We start from the raw sequence: 8,339 nt of genomic DNA, 5'->3' as shown, positions 1-8,339 counted from the left end.
GTTTTGCTGAGTTTATAAAATGAAGAAAGGAATTCTCCCACCTGCATAAAGCATCAAGCAGAGAAACCTCACCATTCATATTTCCTATTTAAATATATTTGTCTCATATCTCAATAAAATGATTGTTGTATTTCCCCCACCTGCCATTGTCTTCACAAAGTAGGTAGTTGTGCCTCAGAATCCCTAAACTGTGTGGATGTTCTTACAGGATATAAACTGATGTACAGATAACTAAAACATCATCTACTTTCAAGGTTTAAGTCTGATCATAAAGGAAAGACAATTGCTTGCACAACTTTTAGAGGAGGAAGAGTTATTAGCAGAGTTTAAAAGGTGTTACTTGTTGGAATACAGCAGTGCAGACTTGACAATCTGAAATTACTATAAGTGTCACTAAATAAAGTAATGGGGTCAAATCTCATGTGTCTCTAAACTGGTACAGGTCCATGGAGTTTAACAACACTGTGCTAATTACATCAGCAGAGAATTTGCCCTCTAGTTTCTAGAGGCCTGTCACAGACAAAAATGCTTTGCACATGCATTTATTCTCAATTTGATATCCTTGGATGTACTGGTTTGTGTTTACATAGTTGCAGAGACTGCTAATGCAGAGAGAGATCTGTGCAGTTCTTTGGCTCTGGCATGGCTATCAGCAATCTGTACATTTTCATTTTGAACTCTGGCACCTTGGAATAAGCTGGAGAAGAACTAATAACTCTGCCTGGTGTCTCCAGGTCTAGAGAGATCTGAAATGCTTTTATTGATAGACAATGAACTCTGTTAGTGACTGAGGAGTGCGGAGAGAGTTGAGGGGGTTTCTGCTGCTGAAAAAAAAAAACATAACTATTGAACTACTTTTACTGAGAACGGGAAAAAAGCAAGCAAACAAAACAACTCAATGTGCTGTGTATTAGGCTTGAATTCACCTTAGGCCCTTTATCTACTTTTTTCATTCTGTTTTTTCTCTGCTTTATTCCCTGCTCAAACCTATAAGGATTTGACAGCACTGCTGCCCCTTAGCAATGCTTGCTCTGCATGGGAGGGCAGCAAAATATTAGCTGGTTTAATGACGATCTCTGACTCCCTAGAAGAGCAACATTCATCATCATCACTTATGAAAAAACCTCATCTCAAGCAGACAAGCTCAAGCAGGTTATTGCATCCACATCCATTACAAGGTTGCAACATCTACACTGGGGTTACCAAGAGTCAACATATGTTTTACTACTGCTTCAGAGAAAATTAATGTATTGAACCACAGTGCTTGCTACCATTGACCCCAACACCTTAATGGAAAGTATTGTTCAACCATTGCACGGCAGCTCACTCAGAATTAGTGTTGGATTGAACATATTATAATTAAGGTCTGAAAGCACATAAATTGTTAGAAAGAAGAAAAGAGGCTTCTTTGGACGTGCCTTACTCCCTCTCTCCTGTTCCTTGTTCAGGTGTGACTCTAAATAGACTTTCAGTTCATATATGTGTGCTCCAACCTTGCGTCAAACAGTGATGTCAAAGCCAGTTTTGCCTTGGGATCCTGAGACCATTGGCTCATATGTTAATTCAGCCTAGAAGGGGCCTCACCCATCCAAGCTCCTGCTCACAGCAGGTTCAGCAGTGAGCTCTGACCAGGCTCCTCAGGGTTTTTAAAGCTTTGGGCAGCAGAAGCAGAGCAGAGGTGTGAGCACAGCACTCCATCTCTCAACTGGATTGCTCCTGCTGATTGCTGAGGCCACCGTTCTGCTCAGAGTGCCACAGCCATCTCCACTTCCCCATGCAGGACTAACTCTGCCATGTAGAGCACTTGAGTAGCTTTCTCTACTTCCTTTTAACTCTACTCGTTACTAACACCCCATCACTTTGTCACCACACTCATAACTCTGATGTAGAAGGTCCCGAAGTGCAGTCCTAAATATATAATTATGTGTGGTTTCCCAAACACCATCTATTTTTTGCCTTCTTTCCCACCATTAATTTTCTTTCTCTTTGCTAACTAGTCAATTGTCTTAAATTTTATCTTTTTAAGCCTCCATGGTGTCCAATAAAAAGGAATTAGGCTTCTGAGTGTGTTCTCAGACTAAACTTTGCAATTATCTACTTCCTCTTGTACATCACTCTGTCCAGGTACTATCTTTAGGAAGATTATTTGGCCTGAATAAATACCTCCAAGGTCTGAAGATTCAGTTTCAATAAAGTTTACAGAGGCTTTCATCTTTATTGATATTATGAAAGTCTGCAGTGTGACTTTTTTAAGCTTAGTGTCATAGTGTCTTCCTTGGGCTCATAACAATACTCCTGCCTGAAAGTCAGGACATCTGTAGTAACTGCCTTTTCAGTATTTTGGTTCTGCTCTTCCTTACTGGACTCAGAAACTGGATAACAGAATACAAACATATGGAAAATATTAAGACCAATGCATGGGACTGAAAAGCAGAGGTACAAGGTTTATATAGTGTGTTCCAGATGGCTATAGATTACACACAAGACATTTTTTGCCTTGACCTGAAGTTTTTAGTGTATTAGCTGTGGGAACATCTAAGTGTTTATGAAAAGTATCTTCAGGCAACTGTCAAATTTTCAGAAGTGCTGACAATTTTGAAATCCTTAAAAACTGAGTTCCTCTGAAATGAGCAAAACAACACTGTCTCATGGCAAAACTTTCATGAAGCAGACAGAAACATAATAATGGCTTCAGAAGTTGAGATCCCTAAGGAAACACACCATCATTTCAAAGCATCAATGCACGGATTTGTTCAGGATGTAGCTGGTTGCTGAGAGCAAGAGCATCTTTCTGGGTTTGAACCTTTATCCAAATATCAGCATGAAGATTGAAGCACCAAAAACAAGACACAGTCCATGGAAAAGTAAACTTGACCTTGACTGAGTAGGAGGTTGAATGAGACAACATCCTCTGGTCCCTTTCCACTTGTGATCCTAGAAATCCTAGAAATTTTTTTTAGGATGTATTCATACATATTTAATTGCCAGGTTTATTGCTGTCAGCTCAAAACTATGAATTTTCTGAAGAAATTAACTATAAAAAAACTTCAATGACAGCAAAGAAGCTACAAAATTAAATTAAACGTCACTCTTCAAAATCCAGGGCAGAAAATACAAAGTTTGTAAGGCAAATACAGTAAATCTATGTACATATTTTAATGGATTAGAAGCATAATACACGTGGATGACTGTCCTGTGCTATGTTTTATTTGCTACACTAAATGCATCATATCTTACAAACCACAGAGAATTGTGCTCCTGTATTAATTACATTTTTAAGTGATTTTCTAATCTTTGGACCATTTTAATGTCTGACTGTTGCAGAGGGAGTGTATTAGAATTTCACACTGCACTGCTATTTGAAAGAATTTAAATAGTAAGCAAAAGCTCTCCATTTTTTGTGTTCTTTCAGCCATTTATTTCTATTAGTATCAAAGTGGCTGTTTTACATTATGCAAACATTCATTGCAAAAGCAAGTTGGGTAGTAGGTTAACTTCTTAGAGAAGAAATATATGCTATGATAGCATTACCCAGTGTGGATGTGTTGCACTTAAGGCATTAACTTCAGTATAAATCATTCTTTATATGAAATAAAAGTGCTTTATTGCATTACAGCAAGATCCTAAACCACAGTAGATGGATGTCGTAGGATGTATTCTGGGTGTTGCCAGTCAATTGCTGCTCTTTTTAAAGTAAGGGATGAAACTGCAGACAATGATATCCAGAAGAACATAAAAATCTGATGTATACCCACAAAATCAATGACTATTTAGAATGAAGCTTGAAAACTTGGTGTAAAACACTATCTTTATCTCATCGAGCTGGGCCTACATCTTGTCCCATTGAGTGGATTTATGGAGGCAGTACAGCAGTATCTTTAAATGAATGAGAATGCCCTTGCTCCTTCAGGTCTAAGACACACAGTAGAACATTATGACCTGTTGAGATTTCTCTGAGCAGCAGCAGAGGTAATAAAAGCTTTACTGACAGGGATATGGTAAACCAACCAGTCTTTGCTTTTAAGAATATCTTTGCTTGTAAATTGTATAGTCATAGTATAAATGTATGTTTAGCAAAACAAGGAATTAATTTGTTTTCAGAATTTGATGGAAATTTTCTATCCATGTTCTTTCAGTAGGGAAAAAAAAAAAAAAAAAAAAAAAAGGTGGCATGAAAATGAAGATTTCTTCTGGAAATGTCATTTTTTCTGAGAAAGGCTTTTTTTTTCTGCCTTAAAAACACATAGTATACATTTGGACTGCAAAGCATATTTACTGTTCTTCTTTCCCCCCCCAAGAATTTCCTCTCCACATTACTAACTAATCCTTAAGTAGCAGTTTTCATCAGTAGCTTTCAAATCAGTACAAAGGAGAAAAATGTCATTGTTCCTCCTGAACCTACGGCACAGCAAGGGGGGAGGAAGGAGATGCTAAGTGGTTTGCATTAATCTCCCAGCATGCCAGTGCAGCAAAACCCACCTCCCAAACCCCGGGACTGTTTTCTCCTTACTTTTGCACAGCCAGCACTCCCTGTTTGCCTGCTCTTTTGGCAAGGACCCCACTGAAATCCTCAGCCCAAAATACCTCCAAGTATGGCAGGATGTGGATTTAACTTTTGTATTTGAGCAGTTCATTCCGCTGAAGGAGGAACTCAAGGCTCAGTTAGAAGAAACTCTTCCCTTCCTTCTTAGTTCATCCGTTTCTGAGTACTGGGAGCCAAACAATGTGAATTTTTGTACCTTGAATGTTTATTGTTTTACTTTGTAGCTCAGCAAAGAAGAAGAGAGCAGGTGTGGAAGGCAGGGAAGAACAGTGGGACTCCTTCAAGACAGGAAAAAATATTCTCAGGCATGGGGAGAAAAAGAAAGAGTAAGCTGCTCTGTGGTACCAGTGCCTACAGCGGAAGAGATGAACTACATTCCCAACAGCAGTTCTGCCTCTTTCTCCGTGCACCTCATTTTTTGCATAACAAGAGAAAATTATACTTTGTCATGCTGTATTAAAGATAATTATCTCCTGCAGTCCTTGTGGTTTTCTATGGTTCTATAGTTAACCCGGTTACGGTCCTTGATATCTGCACAGCAACTGGTTGTTACTGGCTCAGAATAGAAATTCTTTGCTTGTTCCTTAAGAACTCTTTCTCAGTCTAGGTATTGATCTTGATTGCTGGTCACTCAGTCAGCAACAGCGTGGTAAAATTCAAGGAGAGCTGTAGTTGACCCTCTGATTAGTTTGCATTCTTGAGAGCTTTTGGAATAGATCCTCATGGCTGTGAGACATCTGGGGTCTGGTGAGGAAAATGGTGGTGATCCACACCGTGAGCCATCAGGGACAAGAGGAAGCTGTACTGATTTCCACACAGCTGTGAGGGTGTAAAAAAAATTTAGATCTTGTGGGGCTGGAATTACCTCTGATAACTGCCCTTCTAACAGAGGGCCTTTCCTAGGAAAAGCAGTCACTGAGGGAGACATCCAGGGGACATACTCTGGAGGTCCTGTAGGCCTGTACATTCACAAAGCCTGGAAATCTGCTGATGTCCTTGAGAGTATCCTGGTTCACTGACACAGCTGAGTGAATGGCTGACAGATGTGAGTCACAACTTTGAAAAGAGTCCAAATAGATGAAAACCAGACCTACAAAAGAGATGTCTTGAATGAGAGCAAGAGATAGCTCTGTATCTAGTACTGAATACAGCGTGTCTTCCAGTGAATATCTTTGGAAAGCCTACGGGATGCTGCCAGTATTGGAACCAAACGATCTTTAAGGTCCCTCCTGACCCAAATCATTCTATGATCCTATGAAATACAAAACCTTATGCTCAAGTATTTAAGTACACAACAGCTTGGCTTTGCCTACAAGCCAGCACTGGAGCCCTCCTCATTTCAGGGCCTTCCTTCAGGAGGGCAGACTCACACAAAAGGGAAGGATTCTTAGATCCCCAACAGGTGTTTTTCCCTTATGGTACCTAAAACCATCAGCTGAAATAACTGCATCATGTGTCAGTGCTATAAAAGACAGTAGGATTCTCAAGTCACCTATCGTTTAAATAGACAAAAGAATGGGAGAATGTAAATATTTTCATTCCCGCTGAGCAAACAGAGAGCTGGTATCACTCAGGGAGGTCAGGTGGATTAAGGAAGAAAACCCAGATCTTGCGACTCTCAGGCCAGTGTCTGAACCACACAACCACAGCCCAGTTCTCAACAGAGCTGCTCTCTCTCAGTTTTGATCAGCACATATTGCTTCCAGCAGTTATCCTGTCTGATTTCCATATCCCTATTAAATTATTCTATAGATGATGTAAAGGGTCGGGGGGGGAAAAAAAACACATGCAAAAGTGTTGAGAAAAATGCCACCCCTTTTCTGAAAGCTTATTGTAAAATAAATGAATAAAGTGGTATTAAAGAAGGAAAAATTACCAAGGGAGTCATAAAAAGTTAGCTTTAGGCCAGAGAAATGTTGCTTTTCATTTCTATATAGTACATAAGAATATTTTGTGGACTAACAGTGCATGAATAATGTTTTATTAAAATGTATATCTTTACAGCTTTATTTTATCAGGTCCTTCAAGGCCTGGCATAAAAAAGGTTTAACAAGTTTGACACATGCTGATTTAGCATTTATACCACAAACGGAATCTGCTTTGTGAGGGAAAATAGGCCAGCTTTCAAAATACAAACACTGTGAAGTATTCAAAGTGAAACAAAACAAAAGCGAGAAGTAGGAAGAACGAAAAAAGAAAAAAAAAAAAAGAAGAAGAAAAATGCAAACCATAATAATTCCAAACCTGCTGTGCAAAGGTTTTGGACTAACTTAGAAAATATATCACATTAAATGTCGTAACACTGATGATTCCGGCATCCAAGTTTCCTAATTGAATATGCAAGTCTGGTCTGTAGAATTCAGCTAAAAGTAGTCAGTGAGGGTTTGTTCTCTTTTTTCTTTCCAGTGAGCTCAAGATCGAGCCCTTCCTGAGTCACCTTAACCCTTTCAGCTACAAAATACTAAAACTAAAAGAAAACATTTCTCAGAATGTAAAAGAGTTCTAAAATTTTAAATTAATGTCACATCATCAGTTGCAGAAGGATGTGTTTTAGAAATATCTTTGTTCAGCCTCACTCTCCAACCCAGAAGAAAGTGTTGCAAACCCCAATATTTATGAGATAATGTGCTTTTTCTGTGCTAGGGTAAACTGTGACCTAGATTCCTGTGATATTGAAGTTAGTCGACCCTCACCTAAACTCTTAGCTAACCTGTCTTGACTTTTAAAATGTTTTTAATCACAATTTTTCTTTTTGCACAGAGCCTGGATAGTTGGCACATTTTATAACTTTGCATTTCCATTATTAAAACTGCCAAATGGAGACCAGTTAAAATTATTTTTATTTCTGCTAGTTTGATATTTTTGTACTTCTGCTTTTAAAGTAACCAGATGGGGGTTAGCTAAATCCTCTGAGCTACTTGTTTATACAAATGGACTGTAGAGACAAGTATATAAATCTGTGTGCTAAGCTTGCTGGAATTGCTGCAGCACTACAATAGGCAAAGGATGGATAACGTCATTTTGTTAACGGGACATCATCTTTATAGACTTAATCAATAAACTAATTAAGATTTGACATTGTACCATTGCCCAACTTCACAGTGAGGCTTTTGTGTTCTATCTACATCTCTTCTACATTTCCTATATTTCTGCAAAATTAGAGACAACAGAAATTTATCTCTATCCTGACACATATCTGAACTTTTATTTCTTGGTATGTTGAGCAGCAGGGACCCAATCACAACTTAACATGTCTGTTAGGGGGAAAGATACTTATATAAAAAAGCCACCAGTGTTTTGTCTGAGAAATACATTTTTATGACATTCATTTCATGGAAAGATTATTTTTAAGGCCTCTGTATTCTCTTTGTTTCAAAACTCCAAAGCCTTTTAGTGCCTTAAAATCCTTTTAGTATTAATCATTCCAGAAGTAACTAAAATATTTTTTAATTTATATAGCAATTTTCCTACAATTAATTTTTGAACTACAAGAGATTCCAAAGCTACTTGTATGGGTATAAGTGGGCACAGCCACTTTCTGCAGCTATCCCAGGGAGGAAAACAGTGATGGTTGTCACATTCCATTGTAGTTTTCCCAAAATTATATAGATATATTTTATAAAGCCTGAATATCAAAAGCTAAAATTAAGAGACATGTTCTCATTAAGTACATATCACGATTTTGATGAGACCAACAGTCCATACTTAGATGCATCTACTTGAAATAAATTAATATGGGAATCATATACCAAAAATTATATATATTAAGCTTTGTGGAAAGGTCTTTTGTCCTTTT

The 8,339-nt window shown here is 38.2% G+C and overlaps 1 long non-coding RNA gene across 3 annotated transcripts in view; it reads left to right on the top strand.

The window, feature by feature from the left end:
• Positions 1-8,339, top strand: part of LOC114064582 — a 256,194-nt gene that overhangs the window by 156,314 nt on the left and 91,541 nt on the right. The window contains exon 4 of one of the 3 annotated variants that reach the window (XR_003572785.1): positions 4,768-5,021. The exons of the other annotated variants lie outside the window; for them this stretch is intronic. This is a non-coding gene — a long non-coding RNA (uncharacterized LOC114064582). Of the gene's footprint in view, positions 1-4,767; positions 5,022-8,339 lie in introns of those variants that run through there. 3 annotated transcript variants of the gene reach the window in all.

The sequence above is a fragment of the Empidonax traillii genome, unplaced genomic scaffold (genome assembly GCF_003031625.1).
Source record: "Empidonax traillii isolate 1590-97213 ecotype Southwest subspecies unplaced genomic scaffold, ASM303162v1 scaffold559:size414428, whole genome shotgun sequence".
NCBI classification, from domain to species: Eukaryota; Metazoa; Chordata; class Aves; order Passeriformes; family Tyrannidae; genus Empidonax; species Empidonax traillii.
This window is presented reverse-complemented; position numbering and strand designations above follow the sequence as displayed.